This window comes from Pseudorca crassidens, chromosome X (assembly GCF_039906515.1).
Source record: "Pseudorca crassidens isolate mPseCra1 chromosome X, mPseCra1.hap1, whole genome shotgun sequence".
Lineage (NCBI taxonomy): Eukaryota > Metazoa > Chordata > Mammalia > Artiodactyla > Delphinidae > Pseudorca > Pseudorca crassidens.
Window position 1 is genome coordinate 20,359,438 of NC_090317.1, and position 25,192 is coordinate 20,384,629.

General features: G+C 36.7%; 1 protein-coding gene across 14 annotated transcripts in view; it reads left to right on the top strand.

The window, feature by feature from the left end:
* The window catches only part of ENOX2 (ecto-NOX disulfide-thiol exchanger 2), a 299,052-nt gene that overhangs the window by 13,812 nt on the left and 260,048 nt on the right, over positions 1–25,192 (top strand). Inside the window, exons 1-2 of one of the 14 annotated variants that reach the window (XM_067723234.1) lie at positions 1,616–1,695; positions 2,704–2,831. The exons of the other annotated variants lie outside the window; for them this stretch is intronic. The gene's annotated coding sequence lies outside the window, so the exon portion shown is untranslated. Of the gene's footprint in view, positions 1–1,615; positions 1,696–2,703; positions 2,832–25,192 lie in introns of those variants that run through there. 14 annotated transcript variants of the gene reach the window in all.

The following is a 25,192-nucleotide window of genomic DNA, read 5'->3' on the forward strand; positions in this document are numbered from 1 at the left end:
GCTTGCATTCCAGATGGGACATAATACTAGACCTTACAGAAAAATTGACTGACTTTTTGGAAAGGAAAGAAGGAGTTACAGGACTTTTGTCTCTTTAATAAACTTTTGATGTATTGTATATCAGATTTAATTTTTTTCTTTTCAAAAGATTTTCCTCCTGTGGAATTTTAAGAGGAAACAGTACTTCCTTCTAATTTTAAAATTGGAAGAATTGGATAATGTTTCATGAAATTATATTGGTCCTTTCTTATTTTTCTTATATGATACAGGTGCCTCATTTCAGTCATTTAGGCAAGATTTGTCTCAGGGTATAATAATAATAATCCCATACAATTTTATCGCTCTTTACAATTTACCAAAGTGTTTTTATATCTATTATCTCATTAGCTCTTCACAGCAATCCTATGACGCAGTCAGAATGGGTGCAATTATGTACAATTTATAAAATAAGGGAACTTATGCTCCAAGAAGTTAAGTGACTTGTCCAGAGTAACACAGATAGAAAGTTGTAGAACTGGAACCTGAACCCAGGTTTCCTGATACCCAGCCCCAGTACTCCTCCAATTGTGTCATGTTTCCTTCCTAAGAGACTGTCTCCTTTTTGTTCCTACTCATGATTCATTTTGAAGTCTAAAAAAGTGTGCTTCAGTTTAGCAGATGAGTAAAACTAAAGCACTTACAGGTAAAGTGCCTTCTTAAAGGTCACCTAGCTTCTCACCTTGACTTTAATGGAACTATTTTTAGGTATACATAGATTGTTTTTCAGTGTTAAATATATGCACAAAAGTTGTGTGATCTGTTGATTATAGGTATGAAAGCTGCACCTGGGGAATGGGACTAGGGATGAAAAGTTGGCTTAAAATAATTAGCTTCTTGCCTTTTTGTTAAGAGATGTCATGTTCAATATAATTTAATTTCTTTATACTTCCTTTGCTTCCAGACTTTTAAATACAATTCTTTAGGGAAAATTAGCAAATATTCATTCTGAATGTTGATTTCTCAGGAACAAGGGTAGCTGGAGGAAAAAGAAAGCAAAGGGGTGACTTTCCATGCACTATACGAGTGGGCAAGCATTATTTTGTTCGAGGCTGTGAGCTAAGATTTCTTCTAAGGCATGCAAATCGTAAAGTTCTGATTTGTCAACTGCATGTTGTTTCTTTAGGCACTGATGTATGAAATCCCAAACGAATTCTCGAATGAACATACTGCTAATTGCTTCTCCACCTGCTCTCCAACCTCCTCCACCCCACCCCCTCCACTCCCAATTCAGCCTGTAAGTGTCCGTCATTGGAGATGGATGGTGACACATGCAGTAATAGCAATTCATAAAAGCCAGTTCCAGCCCTTGTCTTCAAGGCTCCTGGATTTTCCACTGCCTGCTTTTGTGTAAGTGAAGTGGATGGAAGTGCTCCTGGCATCAGAATCCACCTCCCTATGCTCCGTTGCTAGAGCTCAGTTGTCGGCTGGAGCTGAGCTAAACAGAAGCATCATCGGAGCTGAGCTGAATTGTATCTGTTTTTTGGTTTTTTTTTCCTCAGTGCGGGGGTGGGTTAGGGGTAGTGTGTAGTGGGGGTTTGGGGTGCTTTGGCTTTTCTTTTTGTGGAGAGAAGAGGTTAGGGGAGAATAACTCACGGTAGGATACAACGTGAAACAGTTCCCTGAAGAGTGTCACGATGTTCCTAGTACAATATTCAGGTATAGTATGTTTTATTTTACCTGAAATTTTCCTTTTGTTTCAAAGTGCATTCCTCTCTTATTTTGCCTCCAGTTCAACTGTACTGAAGGACAAATAAGGTTCTAATGAGCTAAACAAAATAGCTGCATAAAATATGCCTGCCCCTAGCTATAATGTTTGTGGCAGATTGCTATGTAAAATCTGGGTTCTCTGTTAAATTGGTAGTCCCGATCCCTTAATTGTGCATGCTTCTCTGCTGTATTCTTGTATTGAATTTCTCAAGTCTTATGTCTGCAACTGGTAGTATGTGATATAGCCTAGAGTGTTCGCACAGAAGACAGTGCTTTGGAAGGAAAAAAGCAATTTTTAAAACACTTAGTATATTGTGTTCCTCTTGAGTTTATTAACTCCTGTGTTTGTTAATTGGTTGTCTAGATTTGAGATATACAGTTAAGAGTAAGTAAATTTCAAATAGGAAGCATTCCAGAACACATTTGTTTGGTAAATTTATTTTTATTTCATTATTTAACTCATATTGATGAACATTACATATTATTGTTGTTGTTTGTTCTCCTGGTAGAAAAAAAGTGCTGAAAACAGCAAGGCTAAACATGCCAGCTCCAAACCATCTGTATTGTAAAATATCGTTGGACCAGAAGTGTTCCTTAAGTATTCTCTTAAGCTTTCAGAAACAATATTGGTCCATAATAATGAAGAACTTGGAGACTGATTAAGTATTGGTGAATGTTGTTTGAAAGGCTTCTTATACAGCAGTTTGATAGAAAGGATCCTTCCAAATAAAAAAAACCTTAAAAAAGTTTCACTTTCTCGCTGAACAGAACAGAAGCTTAGTTTCTACAACCACATGTTTTGATAAGTTTGAATATCATTTATTGTCAAGGACTTACACCTCCATTCTTGTTTTATTGTCCTTAAAATATTGTGCTCCTGTGCTTAAGAGCTAAAAGATCATGTTCTGTTTTGATACGTGGTTTGACAGTTGATTTCGCTCCTCATTAATTGGACAGCATGCAGATGATGTGGAGAAGTGAGTGAGTGAGAATATTTCAAGGTTACGCTGAAGAGCATACAGTGAACCTTAGTGCCTGGACCAACAGCTGCTGAATTGAATTGTCTGCAATTAAAGCAACAGCAGGTTTGTGTAGTCTCCCTGCAGCCCATTTATTTGAATTTATAGCTTCAGTTTCTTCTTTGGGTAGCGGTTGGTTTGTTTCACTAAGTGTTGGAGAGTTGTGCTTGTTGGATGTTTTCTCTATACTCTAATTCATGCTTGACTCCAGAAGAGCCATCTCTGTACATTTTTAATATGCAAAGTTGTTGAGGTTTTTCTCTTTGGATTAAAACCAGAGAATATCTCGTTTTCTCCACTGTAAAACTAAATAGATATACTTTCATGGAAAATATTGCTTTATTCAATAAGTAGAGGTTTCTCATGGGCCTGTGTTACTGGTTTAAATTTCTGGCAGTGAAAAATGTGGAAAATGTTATGCAACTGGAATTACTATATCTGGAAAGAACTTCTCTATGCTAATAAAAGTGTTTATGTTAAAAAAAATAGTGACATTATCTCCTTGCCATCTCTCAATTCCAGGGTGACCTAATGAATAATGTCAAAGCTAACTAGGTGGCTTTTATGACTGACTTGTATTTGTATCCTAATAGTAAATACATGCTTAATTCCATCATGGTTTTACTCTATTAAAAAACAACTTAAAATTACAGTATAGTTGTTGGTAATTGACTCATAGTGGATATGATGTAAAACATTTACACAATGGTTTAACATATACTTGATCAATTTTTTCTCATAACCACCCTGTGTGAAATCAGTGGTGTTATGATCTCCATTTCAGAGGTAAGAAAACTGAGACTTAGAGAATGAGTAACTGGCCTGAGGTCTCGCATCTAACAAGAGGCAGAGCCCAAACTCATAGGTTAATTGATCTGATTCAAGAATCTGTGCTTTTTCTCACCCTTATACCAGGGTGCCTCTCAGTTGATGGATCCAGGGTAAATTTGACTTAAGCTACTAGTCAAGAAGACTAAGTTCAGTCATTTACTAAAAAAAAAAAAAAAAAAAAATGTGTTGATAGAACTGTAGAGATTTTTTCTGAGCTATTTTTAACATAACATTTATTTTAATATGTGAGTGCTTTCCAGATTAAGTTTATAGATTATGTGGAGAAACATTAGTGTTTTGATTAATTTATACATCAGTATGAATGAAGGTAGAGCCTTGTAAAGTTATTGGGAAGTAAAATGTCCGATTGAAAAGGTTAGTGTGGAATATTTTCCTTCTAAAACAAGCTAGTTCATTTTTAATATTCTGCTCAACATATACGATGGTTTTGGTAAAAGTTATGTGTATACTTTAAAATATACTAGCCAAATATGAAGGGCTATGTTTTAAAATTTAAGTATTTTATCCAGATCAACAGAAAAAATATACAGCTAACTCAGTTTCACACTTTTCTGTTTCTATCTATCTATCTAAAATAGATGAACTTTCTCATCTTTTAAAATTCTCAAATGTTTTCTCAATTTTAAATTCATTCCTTTAAAGGAGAAAGATGAACCCAGGTGCTTGAGTAGCTCATGCTAGTTCTCTGGTAAAACGTTCTTTAAAACCTCTTCAGGAAACATTCTTGAAGCAGTCACTCTTAGATCTGAATTTATTAGAGACTATGCCATTTACTGGGGAAATGACTGGATGCTCACACCATAGACAACTCTTCTTTAGCATTTGACAATGAATATTTGAGAATGCTATCAAGAACATGAGTCGGACATAGGGCAAGTATTGTTATGACCTGTTTATGAGACTTTTAGAAAGATGGTAATAGAAATATTGTCTCAGATACCATGTAACTTAGAATTTATCCTTATTTAAGATATCTTTGTATTTTAACATATTTTAAAGTAAAGCTATTCTTATATTTTTCCCCTCCTAGCAAAATGGAAAGGAGGATGATATAAAGCTCTTTTATCATTATTTAACTTAAATGGAATTCGACACTTAAAAAAATGCAGGAGGGAACTTGAGGGAATGGGTCAGGGTTAGAGGGAAAACTAGGCATGTGATTGGAAGCTCCATGTTAAACTTGGTTTCAGGTGGCAAATTTCCTGTGCAGTCAGAAGCTCTGGCTAACACCCCTCGCTCCATTCCTCTTTCTGGAAGCGAGCACTTTAAATATAAACGAAAAAGAGCTTATTATGGTTTTTAAAGGAATTGATATTTTTTGATTGGTGAAAGAAAGTCTTTCATCTGCAAAATAATCATTTTTCCCCCTGCTGTTTGAGGCCAAGAGAAATTAGAAAAGGAGTAGATTTCTAGGTTCCGGCTGTTTTTCCGTTCAGTATACCTTTGAGTGTGTTTTAGGGAAGTGAAAGTCAGGTCTTACGGATGTGAGTATAAGGGCTAGTTTACACCAGCCAGTGGTATGCTGGAGCCAACTTGCACTAGCTTACTTAAGGGGAATCACTAAGAATATTTACAAGCTGGAAAACTTACTCATATCTGTCTTTTTTCAAAATGGACTTAAGATACTCATTTTGAGTAATATTAAGGCATGCTGCCTATGCAGGACAGTGTACTGCAGATGTCCCTTGGGCTGCTAAACTATACTGATCACCATTCCTTAGATATAGCACTTATACCTTCAAGGGTTATTGAACATTGAACTTAGCACAATTAAGTGTGTGTCTTTCACTCATACATACACATAATAATAATAGCTAACATTTATTGAGTGCTTACTATGTGCCAGGCCATGTTACAAATACCTTTTATGTATGAACTCATCAACCTTCACAGCATTCCTGTGAGGTAGGTGATATTATTTTCATTTTAAGGGTAGAATAAACAGGACAGAATTTATCAATAAGTAACCTGCCTACAGATCACACAATTACTAAGTAGCAGAATCAAGATTCTATTCCAGGAAGCCTGTCTCCAGGGCCTAAGCCCTTAATTACTATGCAGTATGTTGTATGTCTTTAAGGGCTGAAGAAGCTGTTTGCCCACTTGTGTGCCACCCATAGAAGATACCCCATTGTCCATATCTTCAGAAAACATAGATGGTGTAGAGCTGTCTGCTCACCAGACTGCTGAGAATTCTACTTTCTTTCTGACCCTCATTGCTGGTACTTTTTATTGCCAGAGTCATGATGGATCATTGCATTCCCAACAGCTTCTAAACACTGCCACTACTCATGCTCTTTTTTCAGATTTTCAGCTTAAAAAAAATCTCTTTCATATTCTGTTGCTTCTCTCTCTCTGCAACCAGAGTGCAGTTTTTCTTCCATGCAGCCAGATGGCCAAATCATAGCACATCTTCCCAGTATCTACTCTCTCCCCACTCCATTTTATGCCTAGCTGTTAGTGTTCTTCCTAAATGCAGATCTCATATCACTACTCTCCTCAAACACCTTCTAAAGGATACTTTTTTCCCAAACAGGCATTCAGTGCCATCCATGGTCTTGTCCCAGGTACCCAGAATGCATCTGTACCCCTATCTCCCACTACACAAACTTCTCTAAACCCTATTCACTAGCCACTCTAGCCCACTTGTAGGTCACCAGGTATGCTCCAAATTTTCAAGCTCTTGTGCTTTTCTTCATGTTGTTCTCTGTATTTTAATTGTCATTCTTCTACCTCTCCAATAACTCCAGAGCAACTCACCATTTAAGGTTCAGCTGAAATGACACCTGCTACTATATTATACTTATTTTTGGTTTCTCTTCCCGCACTAGATTGAGCTCCTTGAAGTTAAAAACCTTACTTTACTAATCTCTTAGCACATAGGCTAGCATCTTGTACATACTTAGCATTTACGTGCAATATTCAGATCTTCAGAAACTACACTACCAAAGAGTTTTTCTCCTTTCCTGCTAGCTCAAGATTCAAAGCTGTTCCCAGAGCCTTAGAGTTCCAGAAGCTGAATGGCTATACAGCTTCCGCCCTGTATAGATATTCTGGAATATTTCTATTCAAAAGATTTGTTTCTAGTGCGTCTGTCTTCTTGACTTTTCTCTCTGTATTCATCCTTACTCAGATCTACTATACCTTGAAATCTCCTTCCTTTGCCTTTGTGGAACAGTTTGCACTTTTGTAAGGAGACAAGGGCTTGCCTATGTACACATATTAATACTTACCCGTACAAGAAAATGAATCAGAATGTGTAAACTGATCACTGGAATTTTTTGATTTATAATCACAGTGTTTCTCAAAATGTGGTTTAGGACCTACCCTTGTCAGCATTACCTAGGGCACATGTTTAGTATGCAGATTCCTGGATCCTCATTCCAGACCTACTGAATCACTCTATGAGTTATCTGCATTTAGCAAACTCCACAGATGATTCTTCTGTACAACTGACTTTCAAGAACCATTGTCCAAAGTCAAAAGTATGATGTTCAATCCTAATTTATATTCTCTGTAGATACGAATATTAATTACATTGTGGAAAAATTATCATTAAAAATGGTTTGAATGATTTGGTCTAAACTCAAAGTCTTGACCTCCTGGTGTCTAGCCCAGTGCTGTCCAATAGAACTTTCTGTGATGATGAAATAATCTCTATGTTTATTGTCCAACACAGTAGCCTCTAGCCACATGTGTCTGTTGAGCACTGAAGTGTGGCTACTACAACTGAGGAGCTGAATATTTTTTGTTTTATATAAATGTAATTAAATTGAAATTTAAATAGTTACATGTGGGTATTGGATGCAGTGCTGGAAGTGCAGCTCCAAAAAGCTTGGCTGTCTAGGAGTAATAATTCTCTTAGGGGTCTAGATGGCTACAGTGATCATTGTATGGATGGGGAATCAAACAGGAACATTGTTTCCTTTGACACATAGGACATTGCATTTCTCTTTTGAACAGTTTAAATATTTTTGTATTATTTTTCCAATCATATTGGCTTGCTATTGAGAGTTAATTGTTAAGCCTTGATTTCTGAGCTAGGGATAAGAAAGTAGAGTTAATCAGAAGAAAGAGCTTCTAGCTCCAATGTTTAGGTCATAGACATTTTTATGCATTTTAGCTCTCTTAGACCCTTTAACTATTCTCTTTTGGATTGATCAGCCCCTTAGCCACTCATTACTCATTACTTTTCAGCTTCCATTTCTTTCTCTGAAAAATCTTCCTTGAACCAGTAGTGTACCCCTTTCAGGATGATTTCATTGTTGAAATTGCATTAATACTTTGGAGGAATTGAATCAGAAATGGATTGCAGTCTCTACATAAAGAGACATAAATCTAGGCACTCTGTTTTATTATTGTGTGGAGTTTATTATGTGTATTAGTTATACTTGGTGGCTTTCTAAAAAGAACCCAGTGTCAAAATCTATAGTATTAAGAAAAAACACATAGGTAAAATAATGTACTTGACTATAGCCATCTGTGGAAACTATATGATAAATAATTATGCCTGCTTGACCTGCCCTCTGTTGCCTAGATCCCAGTTCTTTGTATTCTTTTTGGTTGCAAAAAATTTTAGCACATCCTGAAATTCCCTTCTCTCCTTTCACATTCTTCACTTTCTTTAGCTCTGCTTTCTGTTTTCAATGGACAGGAGACCACCACCCCCTTTTTTTGTACCATTCAGACTCACTCCCAGAATCTATTGTTGTATCCAGCCTCACTGAACTGCCTAGAGCAGTTCAAAACGGGTGTTTTAAAGTGCCACTCAGGGCCACCCTGGAGCACTCTGCAAATAGGTTCTTTTGTTTTGAGGACTAAAGAGATAGTGCCACAGCTACAGTTTCGAGAGAAATGCATAAAGACAAAACCCATTTGGAAGTAAAGGAAAATTTTAACCCCTTGCCTCTCACTTCCCCCAAACTACGTCTACAGTTTTCAGTGACATTTTTATGTTGTTTAGGAAGCCAGACATTTCAGTTTTCAATGAAGAAGTTCTCTCTGATCAGGATGCTTCATAATTCAAACCAGGGTAGAGAAGAAGGCAAATATGTTGTAAAGGTATGTTGTAGGACTGTGCTAGGATCTTTCCATAAGTTATTTCATTTAATCCTCGTTAGCCCTCTCAGTAAATGTTGGTTTACTATATATACCACTAACTTTTCTACAGCTCTGTGTCTAGACTCCAAAGTCTACATTCCTGTTGCTTTTTACTTACATGTTTACTTAGGAATATGGTTATGTTTTCCATCTGTGTGTGCGTGAGAGAGAGAGAGAGAGAGACAGACAGAGACAGAGACAGATACAGAGAGACAGAGAGACAGAGAGAGGAGATTCTCAGCATTAGGGTACTCCCTTACAAAAAACTCAGATTAGTGTAAAGTGGGAGAATGTAAAGAAAACACTCCCTTTGTTAACTGTCTACCAAACAAGGATTGGGATGTACCCAGTTAAAGCTTCTGATGAAGAGGTTGTAAAGAAAACAGTTTTTAGATTCTTTATACACTTTACTCATTGCCACTCCCATCCCCTATGCTAGACTGCTAACTCTTGCTGATGAATATGGTTGGCATTTTCCCAAACACTGCCCTTTGGTTTGGAGGTGGGGCAGGAGCTACAAATAACTACAACTCTAATATGCTTTCCCGAGTCATGGAAACTTGCCCAGCTTATTCAGCAGAAGTTGTACAATCTGTATTTACCTAAATTTGTGATAAAGAGTGTAAAGAATATAAAATAATTGTGACAATCCATATTAATAAAAATTCTGACTATTCTGGAAAAGTTTTTGGGTGGCATATTACATTCTTCCTGGTTATAAATATCACACAAATAGATCATCATCAAAAGTAAATTTGATTCATGCTTTTTAAAGTCTACAGGTGATAAGAGATAGTAAACTATATTAAGAGTGTGCAATATGATATGGCATTTAAAAAGCCAATATGGTTTTGAGTAACTGACATGGATATGGGCAAATAACTTCTTAGAGCAAAGTAGTGAGAATCCCTTTTTAATTGGTAATAAGACTATGCCCAAGTTTCCATTCTCTGGAATTGAGATGCTTGAAATGGAAAAGAGCAATTGAAAAGCTTAAGGGATCTAGGGAGAGTGGTTTATGAGGGTGGGATACAAAGTAAATACAATAAAGACAGCTTGAGTAGTTGGTGGATATTGGTGCTCATGGCTATTTTGAGTGGTGTGAGCAATAAAGAGCTCAATCTGGCAGAAAAAGGGATAAGCACAGGCAGAAATATGACCATTGGAGAAATGAGCCTGGGATTCCAGTAGTATCTTTCCCCCTGCCAAGTAGCATTCATGAATGCCCTACCATGGGCCTCATGAGGCTTTTAACAAGAAGGGAAAGAAATGGTCTGGGAAGAAGTGGTCTGGAGGAATTGAAATGAGAAGGGCATAATTGTTTTGTCAAATATTTACAGCTATTTAAAATAAAAAGAACCCCCACCTTGCAGCAAACTCTCCAGAACATTTCCTTTTCTGGCCTCACATCAAGACCAGATGAAGCACAAGCTGTAAAGAAGAACCTCATTCTAACATGGAATATGATCTAAGGCAATACCCTTCTTGGAACTTCTCCAAGGAGATTTATTACTGGAAGTAACAGAAGGGCTATGTTAGAACATTAGAACACAGTTCCAAGTCATGAACCCTGAGGTTGGGATTTATAGTAAGGCTCTGGTGTACTAGCTGAACAATGAGTACACATTCATTGCAGATGTTTTCCATTTCAGATTTTTGATATAGGGTTTTTATGTATGCCTAGGATGTCAGTGAGCCAGCATAATTCAGTCAGCACTACGTAGCTAGCACCTACTATATGTGTTACCTATAGTTGACCACTCCAATGAGGGAGGTACTTAACTTGAAGCTGTTTAGCCATTTCTGATCCCATGTCACTATTGGTAAGCTGCCCCTTCCCGGATATTAAACTGCCCCTTGCTGTTGTGAAAAACAGATGATGGATAAGCAGCTTTTCTCTTTTTATCTGAACTTCTCTTTTTCAGTATAGAATCATTCCCAGTAGCTCTAAAATGTGGTTTTAAATCTAGATCATAATGGATCATCTGACAAATGATTCCATGTTATGATCCCAAGTTAAAGTTATTGACAGAGAGAAAAGCATTGCAGAATGGAGTGCCAGTTTCTTATGGCATTTGTGGACTTAGGCCAAAATGTTTGAAAACTTCAGCCAAAGGGTTCATTCTGAAGCTTTGGAAGCAACTTATAAAAATCAGCAGACTACATATTCCATATCTAGTGAAAAAACAGAGAAGGGTGGAAAGAGAGAAAAGACAGAGTCCAGGATAGTTTGCATTAATTAACTTAACTATTATTAGTATTAAGTACAATGTAGGATCCTGTTCTTACTAATATTTATCGAGTACTACCCTTAAAGCTGTAGACTCAAAAAGAGTAATCCAATAGATAGGCCCGTTGCTAAATGATTGAGCCAGAGACAGCATATAACTATTAGAAATAGCCTAACCCACAACATCAAGTTTTATTATTTCACAGGAAATCACTGTTGGGACTTATGAGTCTATTGGGAATATTTAAGTACTCATTTATTCCTGGATAATGAGGAAATTATTAAGAATGAGAAAAAAGGTTTACAGATGAAAGTTAGTAATATATACATTCTAATAGAATATTAGGGTTATAAGAAGCCTTAAAGGCTATCCAGTCACATCTCCCCCCCCAGTACATACATATGCAATCTGTTACGTGAACCCATCTACTCCATCCTCAAGTGGTCATCCAGCTTATGCTTGGATATTTCCAATAATTTGGCACTTTCCACTATGAGGTAGCACATTGATCTTTGAATAGCTCCAGTTATTGAATGTTTGCATAAATAAGCCCAAATCTCTTTCCCTTCAGCCTCCACTCATTGCTCCTACTCTCAGGCCTAGAATACAAATTACAACACGAATTGAGCCCTCTGGAGTTGTATTCTGTGGTAGCCCTGATTCTTCTTACCCCTTGGAGCTTACACCAAGCAACCTCACCCTGCTTCCATATGGTAACCATTCAAATGTTGGAAAACAATCATGTGCTTCCCAAGTGACTGATTTTTTATTAACAGCTTTATTGGGGAATAATTTACATAAATATAATTCACTTCTTTAAATAATTTAATGATCTTTAGTATATTCAAAGTTATGCAACCATCATTAAAAATCCAACTTTATAACACTTTTATTATCCCCCAAATAAATAAATTCTGAGGGGTTAGCCACTATCTCCCTTTCCCCCCATTCCCCTCAGTGCTAGACAGCCACAAATCTACTCTCTCTCTATTGCATTTGCCTCTCTGGACATTCCATATGAATGGGATCATGAAATGTGTATCCTTTTGCATTTGGCTTCTTTAACTTAGCATAATATTTTCAAGGTTCATCCATGTTGTAGCATGTATCGTGACTTCCTTTTTATAACTAGATACTATTCCATTGTATTGCTATACCACATTTTGTTTATTCATGAGTTGATGGACATTTGGGTCATTTCCACTCTTTGGCTATTGTGAATAATGTTGTTATAAGCATTCATGTACAAGTTTTTGTGTGGACATATGTGTTCATTTCTCTCAGGTGTATACCCAGGAGTCATATGGTAACTCTACATCTAACTTTTTAAGGAGCCACAAAAATTGCTTTCCAAAGTGGCCACACTATTTTTTAAATCCCACCAACAATGAATAAGGATTCCAGTTTCTCCACAATCCTGTCAGCACTATTATTATCTAATAATAATAAGCAGCCATTCTAATATGTGCAAAGTGGTATCTTGTGGCTTTGCAAATATTTCCTACCACTCTGTAGACTATTTTTCACTTTCATGATGATGTCATTTCCAATTCTGATGAAGCAAGTTTATCTATTTTTTTCTTTTGTAGCTTCTGTTTTGGTGTCATATATAAGAAACCATTGCCTAACTCAAGGTCAAAAAGATTTACTCCTATGTTTTCATCTAAGAGTTTTACATTTTCAGTTTTACATTTTCACATATAGGTCTGTGATCCATTTTTAGTTAATTGTTGTGTGTGATGTGAGGTCAGGGCCCACCTTATTCTTTTGCATGTGGATATCCAGTTGCCCCAGCACCATTTGTTGAAAAGACTATTCTTTCTCCATTGCCTGATCTTAGCACACTTGTCAAAAATCAATTGATGGTAAACATAAGTGTTTAATTTTGGACACTCAGTTCTGTTCCATTGCTCTATATGTCTGCCCTTACACAACACTGTCTTGACTACTGTAGCTTTGTAGTAATTTCTGAAATTCGGAAGTGAGAGTCTTCCAACTTTGTACGTTTTTTTCAAGATTGTTTTGGTTATTCTGCATCTCTTACATTTTTATATGAATTTTAGAATTAGTGTGTCAATTTCCTTTAAAAAAAAAAGCCAGCTTGGATTTTGAAAGGGGTTGCATTGAATCCATAGGGTGAATGATTTTTTAAAGGCACAAACCTCACTTAAAATGAGACCCCATAAGGAGTGGCTCCATACACAAAGTAACACCACTTCTGAATCAAAGCTTATACCTTTCACAACTAACTTTTTCTTTCTGAAGTAGCCAGAATCTGCATGGTGAAAATATGTAATATGAGACAACCAAAATGAAGTGCCCTGTTCAGTGACAAACACATCTCTTACATTTGACTGGGATTAGTCCTATCTAAGTGAAGAAACCAAGAAACAGAGTTGAAGGAGAAAATTAACTAAGTCAGAGATGATTTCCTTTCATTCAGTCCCATCCTGGAGTACAGGCATGTATGGGTGTGTGTGTGTGTGTGTGTGTGTGTGTGTGTGTGTGTGTGTGTGTGTGTGTGTGTGTACTGTGTGTACATGTGTCAGTGTCAATGTGGTGGTGACTGGCTGTGTATGTGATCTCTATGCATGTTTCTGTTTTAATCTTTGTGCACAAATATGTGCATATGTGTATGTGTGTGTGGTTTTTGTGTCTTCTGTTCTGCTTTTGCTTTTGAACCCTAGCAACAATACCTTTTGATAATGGAATAGAGTATTTCAAATCAGCTTTGTGGCATTTCATCCTTTTAGCTGAGCTTATCGAGATTTCAGAATTAAACATGAATTTGGCTGTCTCACCTGAAAAAGGTGTTTACAATCTCTCTTTTATTTCTCTGCTTTCCTTCCTCTACTTTATTCCCTTGCTTGAAGCTAGTTTCTCCATTTGCTTCTTGGTTTTTAAGCTACAGCTCCATATGATTTTCATAGTTTGACCTACCTCCCTGAACTGCTGTGATCACCTGTGCTGCCAGTCTTGCAATGCTGATTTATTGTCCTTTGTCCTTTCTTCCCACCTCTTACTACCAAGGGATCACTTGTTATACAGAGCCTTTCTTTCTTTTCTTTTCTTTTTTTTTTTCTGCAGAGCCTTTGTAATTCCCTCAGACCTCATATCTCAGGTAGTGCCAAAAGCTTTTCCCAGTTACAGATGTAACAGAGTGTTTGCCATTCTAGGCCATGGCAAATGCTTCTCAGAGTATGGAGAATAGAAGCCAGTTCTTAAGAATGAACTGAATGCAATCAGGATTTTAAAGCTTACAACTAGGAAGCTAGGGTTGTATATTTCCTCTAGCTTAAAGGAAAAAAACTTACTGTCTTTCGTTCTTTTCCTTTCTTTCCTTTCTTCATTGTTCTCATTAGTGTGATGATCTGCCATGTAGAGGTAGATTGGGAATGAAGGTAGGTAATAGTTGGTAAGTAGTAAGTCTAGGCTGATGCTGAAATCAAGTAGAGAGGGAATACACTACCTTGGGGAAATATCAAACCATCGGAGGTTGGGGAGACATAGTTTGAAAAAGATTTCTTGGAGATTCTGATATGATCTTCAGTAAGTACTATACCAGCCTAGTAAAGAATCACTGAGATAAATAAAAATGACTGCTATATGATTCATGAGCATTTTATCAACCTATAATGACTCTCTGTATTTTTAATCAATGTTTTTGCCTTACACAATGAAACAGAAAAAAACTAATGCTGAAGAAAATAGAAACTTACTTAGAACAGCCAACTTCACAGATGGTTTCCATTAATTGCAATGTGCTATATCCAGGGGCCCAATGAGGTAAAGAAGTTCTTGGAAACAAGGGAAAAGACATGAGTCCCTCCCATCAGGAAGCTTACACAAGCCTCTTAGATAGCCTCATCTACCAGAGGGCAGAGAGCAGAAGCAAGAAGAACTATAATCATGCAGCCTGTGGAATGAAAACCACATTCACAGAAAGATAGACAAAATGAAAAGGCAGAGGACTATGTACCAGATGAAGGAACAAGATAAAACCCTAGAAAAGCAACTAAATGAAGTGGAGGTAAGCAACCTTCCAGAAAAAGAATTCAGAATAATGATAGTGAAGATGATCCAGGACCTTGGAAAAAGAATGCAGGCAAAGATCAAGAAGATGCAAGAAATGTTTAAAAAAGACCTAGAAGAATTAAAGAACAAACACCTAGAAGAATTAAAGAACAAACGGATGAGCAATACAATAACTGAAATGAAAAATACACTACAAGGAATCAATAGCAGAATGACTGAGGCAGAAGAACAGATAAGTGACCTGGAAGACAGAATGGTAGAATTAACTGCCACAGAACAGAGTAAAGAAAAAAGAATGAAATGAAGACAGCCTAAGAGACCTCTGGAACAATGTTAAACACACCAACATTTGCATTATAGGGGTCCCAGAAGGAGAAGAGAGAGAGAAAGGACCTGAGAAAATATTTGAAGAGATTATAGTAGAAAACTTCCCTAAAATGGGAAAGGAAATAGCCACCAAAGTCCAGGAAGCACAGAGAGTCCCAGGTACGATAAACCCAAGGAGAAACACACCAAGACACATAGTAATCAAATTGACAAAAATTAAAGACAAAGAAAAATTATTAAAAGCAACAAGGGAAAAATGACAAATAAGATAAAAGGGAACTTCCATAAGGTTAACAGCTGATTTCTCAGCAGAAACTCTACAAGCCAGAAGGGACTGGCAAAATATATTTAAAGTGATAAAAGGGAAGAACCTACAACCAAGATTACTCTACCCAGCAAGGATGTCATTCAGATTCAGTGGAGAAATAAAAAGCCTTACAGACAAGCAAAAGCTAGGAGAATTCAGAAACACCAAATCAGCTCTACACAAATGCTAAAGGAACTTCTCTAAGTGGGAGGCACAAGAGAAGAAAAGGACACACAAAAACAAACCAAAAACCATTAAGAAAATGGTAATTGGAACATACATATCGATAATTACCTTAAATGTGAATGGATTAAATGCTCCAACCAAAATAAACAGGCTTGCTGAATGGATACAAAAACAAGACCCATATATATGCTGTCTACAAGAGACCCACTTCAGACCTAGGGACACATACAGACTGAAAGTGAGGGGTTGGAAAAAGATATTCCATGGAAATGGAAAACGAAAGAAAGCTGGTGTAGCAATCCTCATATCAGTTACAATAGACTTTAAAATAAAGAATGTTACAAGAGACAAGGAAGGACACTACATAATGATCAAGGGATCAATCCGAGAAGAAGATATAGCAATTATAGATATGTATGTACCCAACATAGGAGCACCTCAATACATAAGGCAAATGCTAACAGCTGTAAAAGAGGAAATCAACAGTAACAATAATAGTGGGGGACTTAAACACCTCACTTACACCAATGGACAGATCATCCTGACAGAAAATAAGGAAACACAAGCTTTCAATGACACAATGGACCAGATAGATTTAATTGATATTTATAGGATATTCCATCCAAAAACAGCAGATTACACTTTCTTCTCAAGTGCACATGGAACATTCTCCAGGATAGATCACATCTTGGGTCAGAAATAAAACCTCGGTAAATTTAAGAAAATTAAAATCATATTAAGCATCTTTTCTGACCACAGCGCTATGAGATTAGAAATAAATTACAGGGAAAAAAAAGTAAAATATACAAACACATGTAGACTAAACAATACATTACTAAATAACCAAGAGATCACTGAGGAAATCAAAAAATACCTAGAGACAAATGACAACAAAAACATGTCGATCCAAAACATATGCGATGCAGCAAAAGCAGTTCTAAGAGAGAAATTGATAGCAATACAATCCTACCTCAAGAAACAAGAAAGTCTCAAATAAACAATCTAATGTTACACCTAAAGGAACTAGAGAAAGAAGAACAAACAAAACCCAAAGTTAGTAGTAGGAAAGAAATCATAAAAGATCAGAGCAGAAATAAATGAAATAGAAACCAGGAAAACAATTGCAAAGGTCAATAAAACTAAAAGATGGTTCTTTGAGAAGATAGGCAAAATTGATAAACCTTGAGCCAGACTCATCAAGAAAAAGAGAGAGAGGACTCAAATCAATAAAATTAGCAATGAAAAAGGAGGAGTTACAATGGACATGGCAGAAATACAAAGCATCATAAGAGACTACTACAAGCAACTCTATGCCAGTAAAATGGAAAACGTGGAAGAAATGGACAAATTCTTCGAAAGATATAACCTATCAAGACTGAACCAGGAAGAAATAGAAAATATGAACAGACCAATCACAAGTAATGAAATTGAAACTGTGATTAAAATGTTCAAACACACAAAAGTCCTGGACCAGATGGCTTCACAGGTGAATTCTATCAAACATTTAGAGAAGAGCTAACACCCATCCTTCTCAAACTCTTCCAAAAAATTGCAGAGGAAGGAACACTCCCAAACTCATTCTATGAGGCCACCATCACCCTGATACCAAAACCAGACAAAGATACTACAAAAAAAGAAATTTACAGACCAATATCACTGATGAATATAGACACAAAAATCCTCAACAAAATACTATCAAACACAATCCAACAACACATTAAAAGGATCATACACCATGATCAAGTGGGGTTTATCCCAGGGATGCATGGATTCTTCAGTATATGCAAATCAACCAGTGTGATACACCATATTAACAAATTGAAGAATAAAAATCATATGATCATCTCAATAGATGCAGAAAAGCCTTTTGACAAAATTCAGCACCCATCTATGATTAAAAAAAAAACTCTCCAGAAAGCAGGCATAGAGAGAACCTACCTCAACATAATAAAGACCATATGTGACAAACCCAAGGCAAACATCATTCTCAATGGTGAAAAACTGAAAGCATTTCCTCTAAGATCAGGAACAAGATTAGGATGTCCACTCTTGCCACTGTTATTCAACATAGTTTTGGTAGTCCTCACCAAGGCAATCAGAGAAGAAAAAGAAATTAAAGGAATCCAAATCAGAAAAGAAAAAGTAAAACTGTCACTGTTTGCAGATGACATGATACTATACATAGATAATCTTAAAGATGCCACCAGAAAACTACTAGAGCTAATCAATGAATTTGATAAAGCAGCAGGATACAAAATTAATGCACAGAAATCTCTTGCATTCCTATACACTAACAATGAAAGATCAGGAAGAGAAATTAAGGAAACAATCCCTTTCACCATTGCAACTAAAAGAATAAAATGCCCAGGAATAAACCTATCTAAGGAGGTAAAAGAATTGTAGTTGGAAAACTATAAGACGCTGATGAAAGAAATCAAAGATGACAGAGAGATATACCATGTTCTTGGATTAGAAGAATCAATATTGTGAAAATGACTATACTACCCAAAGCAATCTTCAGATTCAATGCAATCCCTATCAAATTACCAAAGGCATTTTTTACAGAGCCAGAACAAAAAATCTTAAAATTTGTATGGAGACACAAAAGACCCCAAATAGCCAAAGCAATCTTGAGGGAAAAAAATGGAGCTGGAGGAATCAGACTTCTTAATTTCAGACTATATTACAAAGCAATAGTAATCAAGACAATATGGTAGTGTCACAAAAACAGAAATATAGATCCATGGAACAGGATAGGAAGCTCAGAGATAAAGCCACGCACCTATGGTCAACTGATCTATGACAAAGGAGGCAAGGATATACAATGGAGAAAAGACACTCTCTTCAATAAGTGGTGCTGGGAAAACTGGACAGCTACAAAAGAATGAAATTAGAACACTCCCTAACACCATACACAAAAATAAACTCATAATGGATTAAAGACCTAAATGTAAGACGGGACACCATAAAACTCTTAGAGGAAAATATAGGAAGAACACTCTTTGACATAAATCACAGCAAGATCCTTTTTGACCCATCTCCTAGAGTAATGGAAATAAAAACAAAAATAAACAAATGGGACCTAATGAAACTTCAAAGCTTTTGCACAGCAAAGGAAACTATAAATAAGATGAAAAGACAACCCTCAGAATGGGAGAAAATATTTGCAAATGAATCAATGGACAAAGGATTAATCTCCAAAATATTTAAACAGCTCATGCCACTCAATATTAAAAAAACAAACAACTCAATTAAAAAATGGGCAGAAGACCTAAATAGACATTTCTCCAAAGAAGACATACAGATGGCCAAGAGGCACATGAAAAGCTGCTCAACATCACTATTAGAGAAATGCAAATCAAAACTACAATGAGGTATCACCTGACAGTGGTTAGAATGGGCATCATCAGAAAATCTGCAAACAACAAATGCTGGAGAGGGTGTGGAGAAAAGGGAACCCTCTTGCACTCTTGGTGGGAATGTAAATTGATACAGCCACTATGGAGAACAGTATGGAGGTTCCTTAAAAAACTAAAAAGAGAACTACCATATGACCCAGCAATCCCACTCCTGGGCGTATACCCTGAGAAAACCATAATTCAAAAAGAGTCATGTACCACAATGTTCATTGCAGCTCTATTTACAATAGCCAGGACATGGAAGCAACCTAAGTGTCCATCAACAGATGAATGGATAAAGAAGATGTGGCACATATATACAATGGAATATTACTCAGCCATAAAATGAAACAAAATTGAGTTATTTGTAGTGAGGTGGATGGACCTAGAGTCTGTCATACAGAGTGAAGTAAGTCAGAAAGAGAAAAACAAATACCGTATGCTAACACATATATATGGAATCTAAAAAAAAAAAATACACGGTTCTGAAGAACCTAGGGGCAGGACAGAAATAAAGACGCAGATGTGGAGAATGGACTTGAGGACACGGGGATGTGCATGCGCTGGAGCGAGGTGCTGGAGTGGCATGGAGTTGTGTATACTGCCAAGTGTAGAGCGGATTGCTGGTTGGGGGTGGCCACATGGCGTGGAGGGATCAGCTCGGTGATTTGTGGCCACCTGGAGGGGTGGGATGGGGGGGCTTGGGGGGGATGCAGGAAGGAGGAGATGTGGGGATGTATGTATATGTATAGCTGATTCACTTTGTTGTGAAGCAGAGGCTAGCACACCACTGTGGGGCAATTGTACTCCAATAAAGATGTTAAAAAAAAATCCACAAACAATAAATGCTGGAGAGGGTGTGGAGAAAAGGGAACCCTCTTGTGCTGTTGGTGGGAATGTAAATTGATACAGTCACTTTGGAGATCAGTATAGAGGTTCCTTCTAAAACTAAAAATAGAATTACCATATGACCCAGCAATCCCACTACTGGGCATATACCCAGAGAAAACCGTAATTCAAAAAGACACATACACACCAATGTTCATTGCAGCACTATTTACAATAGCCAGGACATGGAAGCAACCTAAATGCCCATGTACAGACAAATGGATAAAGAAGATGTGGTACATATATACAATGGAATATTACTCAGCCATAAAAAGGAATGAAATTGGGTCATATGTAGAGATGTGGATGGACCTAGAGACTGTCATACAGAGTGAAGTAAGTCAGAGAGAAAAACAAATATCATATATTAATGCATATATGTGGAATGCAGAAAAATGGTACAGATAGATTGGTTTGCAAGGCAGAAATAGAGACACAGATGTAGAGAACAAACGTATGGACACCAAAGTGGGAAAGCGGGGGTGTGGGTGATGGTGGTGAGATGTATTGGGAGACTGGGATTGTCATATATACACTAATATGTATAAAATTGATAACTAATAAGCTGCTGTATAAAAAACAAAAATAAAAAAGAACCTGTAAAAAAATAATAATAAGGGAAAAGACATGTAATACTGTAGTGATCCTGTGTATCTTAAGTTTGAGCAGATTATTTGGGGGAAGGGAACCCCACTGTCTGAAATGGACAACGAGAAACAAAATGCTTGGGGGAGGCCCTCTCCCAGCTTCAAAATGCTTTTTCCATGTAATTGTACTAATTAGAGATTCTGTATTCGTTGATTATCTCCTCTATTAAGATACAAATGTCTCATGGGAACGTTAAACCTCAATCATATTTTAACATCAGTTATTTTAATCAGATATTCAGATCAATTCCTATCTGAGGTTTCTGTTCCCCAGTGGCTTAGAAAGGAAAGTGTAAGGGAGGTATGTGCATCTCTTTTAGTAGGAAAGTGTAAGGGAGGTATGTGCATCTCTTTATCTCCTCCTTTACCTGTTTGATGGTATTATGGGGAGGAACTTTCAAAACACTTCTATGATAAAGAACTCAAGTGTTGGGATAGGATGAAGGTGCATGATATTTGATTCTTAGTTTATCCTCCTTCTTCACCTTTCTAAATCTTCTCCAACTTACCAAACTCAAATTCTACACATTACAGAAAGCTTCCCCCTCTCCTGCCAGCCTATATTGATTTTCTCCTTCTCTGAACTGCAACAGTGTTTACTATCTATACCACCCAATCCAATGTTCAATTAGGTATTGTATCTCCTCCTATTATTTAGTGAGTTTATATGTGCTAAACTTGTTCTCCTTATACAAGACTAGTGATATAAGTGTACTATAAATGACTGTTGGAAAGAAATGATTATAAGTTTTTGAAGGCAAGGACTGTGCCTTTCTTATTCCTTTCTTAATTATTTTCCATGGCAAATAGGACAGTATATTTGGATCTAGGGAAAAATCAACTGTAACTTCTGTTTTGTTTTATACTGTTATCTCCCTTAAAACATTACATTTGCAAGTGGATGCTGTGATGGATATGCTTCCAGAAATGGCTTCAGTTACTCTGCCTAAGCTGGCAGCATTCTTTCCCTGCTTTGTACTAGCCTTAGCTCATGGCACTGCCCATTCCTGATGACTAAGGCCTTGATATTGGCTCCTTCTCATAATGAATAGTGGCAGCACTTAGAAATGCCATTAGGTAGCTTCCTGAAATAGGATAGGAGCCTTGAAGAAAATACAGTAGCTCTCTCTGTAATTTTCCAGATTTTCAAAGTGTTAACTAACCTTATTGTGGCAGTCATTTCATAATATGTATATATATTAAATCATCACATTGTACACCTTAAACTTACACAATGTTTTATGTCAATTATATCTCAATAAATCTGGGGAAAATATCTAGACCTGATAATATCAATAGCTGTTTCATTGTTAAAGTTCTCTCTGTAGAACATAGAGAAAAGAAGTTTATTTAGGTAAAACCATCCCTTTTCTTTGACATAGACTCAAGAGGGCAAACAAGAATACCCTTCTAGAAAGATAGAGTGGCTTTTAATTCTCCTTAGCAGTTGCTGGAACAGTAAAATACAGTAGCCATTGGCAGAGTGTGTATTTAAAGGATTTGTATATTTAATCATTTTCCCTCTGCACTTCCTCACCCTTGTACTTCTTCCTTGTAACATCAGGTAGAATACAGTGCTGACGATTACTTCTCTTTCCCCCAGTTGAAGTTTAAAATTATGAACGCTGTATAATGAAATGGTGATTTTTATTCTGTCCTGGTGGTAAAAAGGGATTTGCTGATGTGTAAAATGAGACAAAGATAAATAACAAACAGATGTTCTCACAAAATGTTCATTAAATTCCTGCCTAGTAGAAGATGCTAGATTACATGTGTTCAAACTCTAAATGTGTTAGAGAATAAGGAGCTTTTATACCTTAACGCTCGATTTAGGAAAGACTATATAGATTTCTCTGTAAAAACTCATAGAAATCAGTGACTTATAGTTTCTTCTTCATTTTGGAGTGGCTTGTCATGACTGTTTTTAAACTTTTCTTATTGATTTTTACAGTTTCAATTATCCAAACAGACATCACCTTATTGAGGGATTATGAAATGGGTTTAAGCCTCCTGGATTATAAGGCCCCAGATAGGGGTTATCCAACCTGTAGAAGTTATGACTTGTGCTTGGATCATCTCTAAAGGACTATCTGCCATGGGACGTGCTAGTGATTATGGGGGAGTGAGGTTGGGAAGGGGGCTTAGGAACAAAACCACCTTCACCTTGTTCCTCTCGTCCATAAAAAGTAGAAATTATCGTTCTTGACGTAGTGTATTGCTTACAGCAAGGACTACCTGCTACTGGTAAGCCACTGTTCTACTGTAAGTGCTAGGTAGATGTTTATTTTTGGTGAGTTGTAATATGTAGTTTATGTTCCAAAGGTGAGAAGGAATATCAGCTTTACCTGGGGAAGGGGATAGCTACAGAAGATAGCTGCAAGAGATAATATTTGATCTGAATCTTGAAAGATGGTAAATTTGTTAGAAAAGAAAACAAAAAGCATTTTAGTCAGAGAGAATAGCATATACAAAGACACAGAATCCTGAAACAACATGAGCAACTTTGAATGAATTCCTAATGATTCAGTTTGGCTTTGTGCTTCAGTTTCCTCATCTGTAAAATGGGCCTAATAATGATACCTATTTTATATAGTTGTGAAGACTAATGAGTTAATATATGTAATTTGGAGCAGTGCATGGCATATAAGAAGTGATTTAAAAGTCTTAACTCTTATCATGATATTGATAGCTGGAGTTTGGCTTTTGGATAGGAAAGTGGGGAAATGTGAAACTAAAGTAATAAGCAGAGGTGGACAGATTATAGATTAACACTGTGCTAAGAAATGTGTATATTTTCCTTATAGAGGATTGGGAACAATTATAGGATTTTAAGCTGGGGTTTCAAATAAGTAACCAAATTTGCACTTTAGATCACTGTTTGCCTTCTGAAAGATAAACCTGGGTGGGGCAGGGAAGAGGGAGTATTTGTGGAAATTGGAGCCAGAGGATCAGTTATAAGGCTATTGCAATAGTCTCGGTAAGAGATGATGGAGGATCTAAAGTAGAAGAATGGCAGTGGAAATGGAAAGACAGGTGCAAATTCAAGATATATTTCAGAGTTACCTAGTATCACAGACTAGAAACTAACAAATATGTTCGGTTTGGCGCACAGTGTTTGAATTTGAATACCTTTAGATGGAACATGCATTCTCTGGTTTGACTTGGGTCTCACCACTCCCTATTGTATTACAGTATTGATGTTATCACAATATCATAAATTGATGTTGCCTGGCTGGCCCTTTATGGGTGAGGGAGAGGAAGGAGTTAAGGATGACCCCTAGATTTCTAGATTGGGTGACTGGATGAACAAAGGTGCTAACGGCCTACATTGGGAATTCAAGAGTATGAAAGAATTTGAGAGAAAAGATGAATTATGTTTTGGGTGTATCAAGTTGGAGGTATCTACAGGATATTAATCAGAAACATAGATTTGAGGGTCAGAAGATAAGTATGCATTAGAGGTATAGATTTGGGGGAATCATTAGTTTATAGGTTGTAGCTGAAACCATTTAGGTAAATTAGGTATATTAGAGTATATTTAGAATGTTAACAGAAGAGGACTGAGGTCAACAAGAAACCAGTGAAGTGACCAGTGGTAATGCTAAAGGAGGAAAGAGTTCCCAGCATAGTGTAGACCTCAAAGACCTCTCACAGTGTAGATTCAAGTGTAGACTCATAGTATAGAATCACTTTGAGTGGTTCTCAATGTGTGGTCCATGGACCCCTGGGCTCCCCAGGAGTCTTTCAGGGAGTCTGAGAGGTCAAAACTCTTTTCACAATAATTCTAAGATGTTATTTGCCTTTTTCCCTGTGTTGACATTTTCACTAATGATGCAAGAGTAATACTACTGGTGCCTTGGCACAAATCAAGGGAGTGATACCAAATGGTACTTGTTAGTAATTGTATTCTTTACCACCACACGCTTGTGGTTAAAAAATCCATTTTCACTTAATAATGTCTTTGATAAACCAGTAAATACTATTAATTTTATTAAATATTGATCTTTGTGCATATATCTTTTAAAACAGCTTTTTTGAGATATAACTGACATACAAAGAACAAACATATTTAATGTGCACAGTTTGATGAGTACATATCTTTTTAATCATCTATGTATCAAAATGGGAAACATGCATAAAGCACTTCTCATACATACTGAAGTATGACAACATCTGGAGGTAAAGCACTTGCATGATTGAGTTGTAAATTGAACTAGCAGATTTTTACACTTTAATTTAGACTTTAATTTTACTTGAAAGAACAACTGACAAACAATGGTTATTCAGACCTGGGTATCTGGCAGCCATTTTCTCAAAAATAAAGTAAGTCTGTCACTTTAAGGAAAACAACTGACAGTATTTGTTTTCAACAATAAAATTGGAGCTTTAAGTGAAAATTAGAATTTTGGAACAGTTGTATCTGCCACCATAAGCTTGAGAACTTCGCAATGCTTAT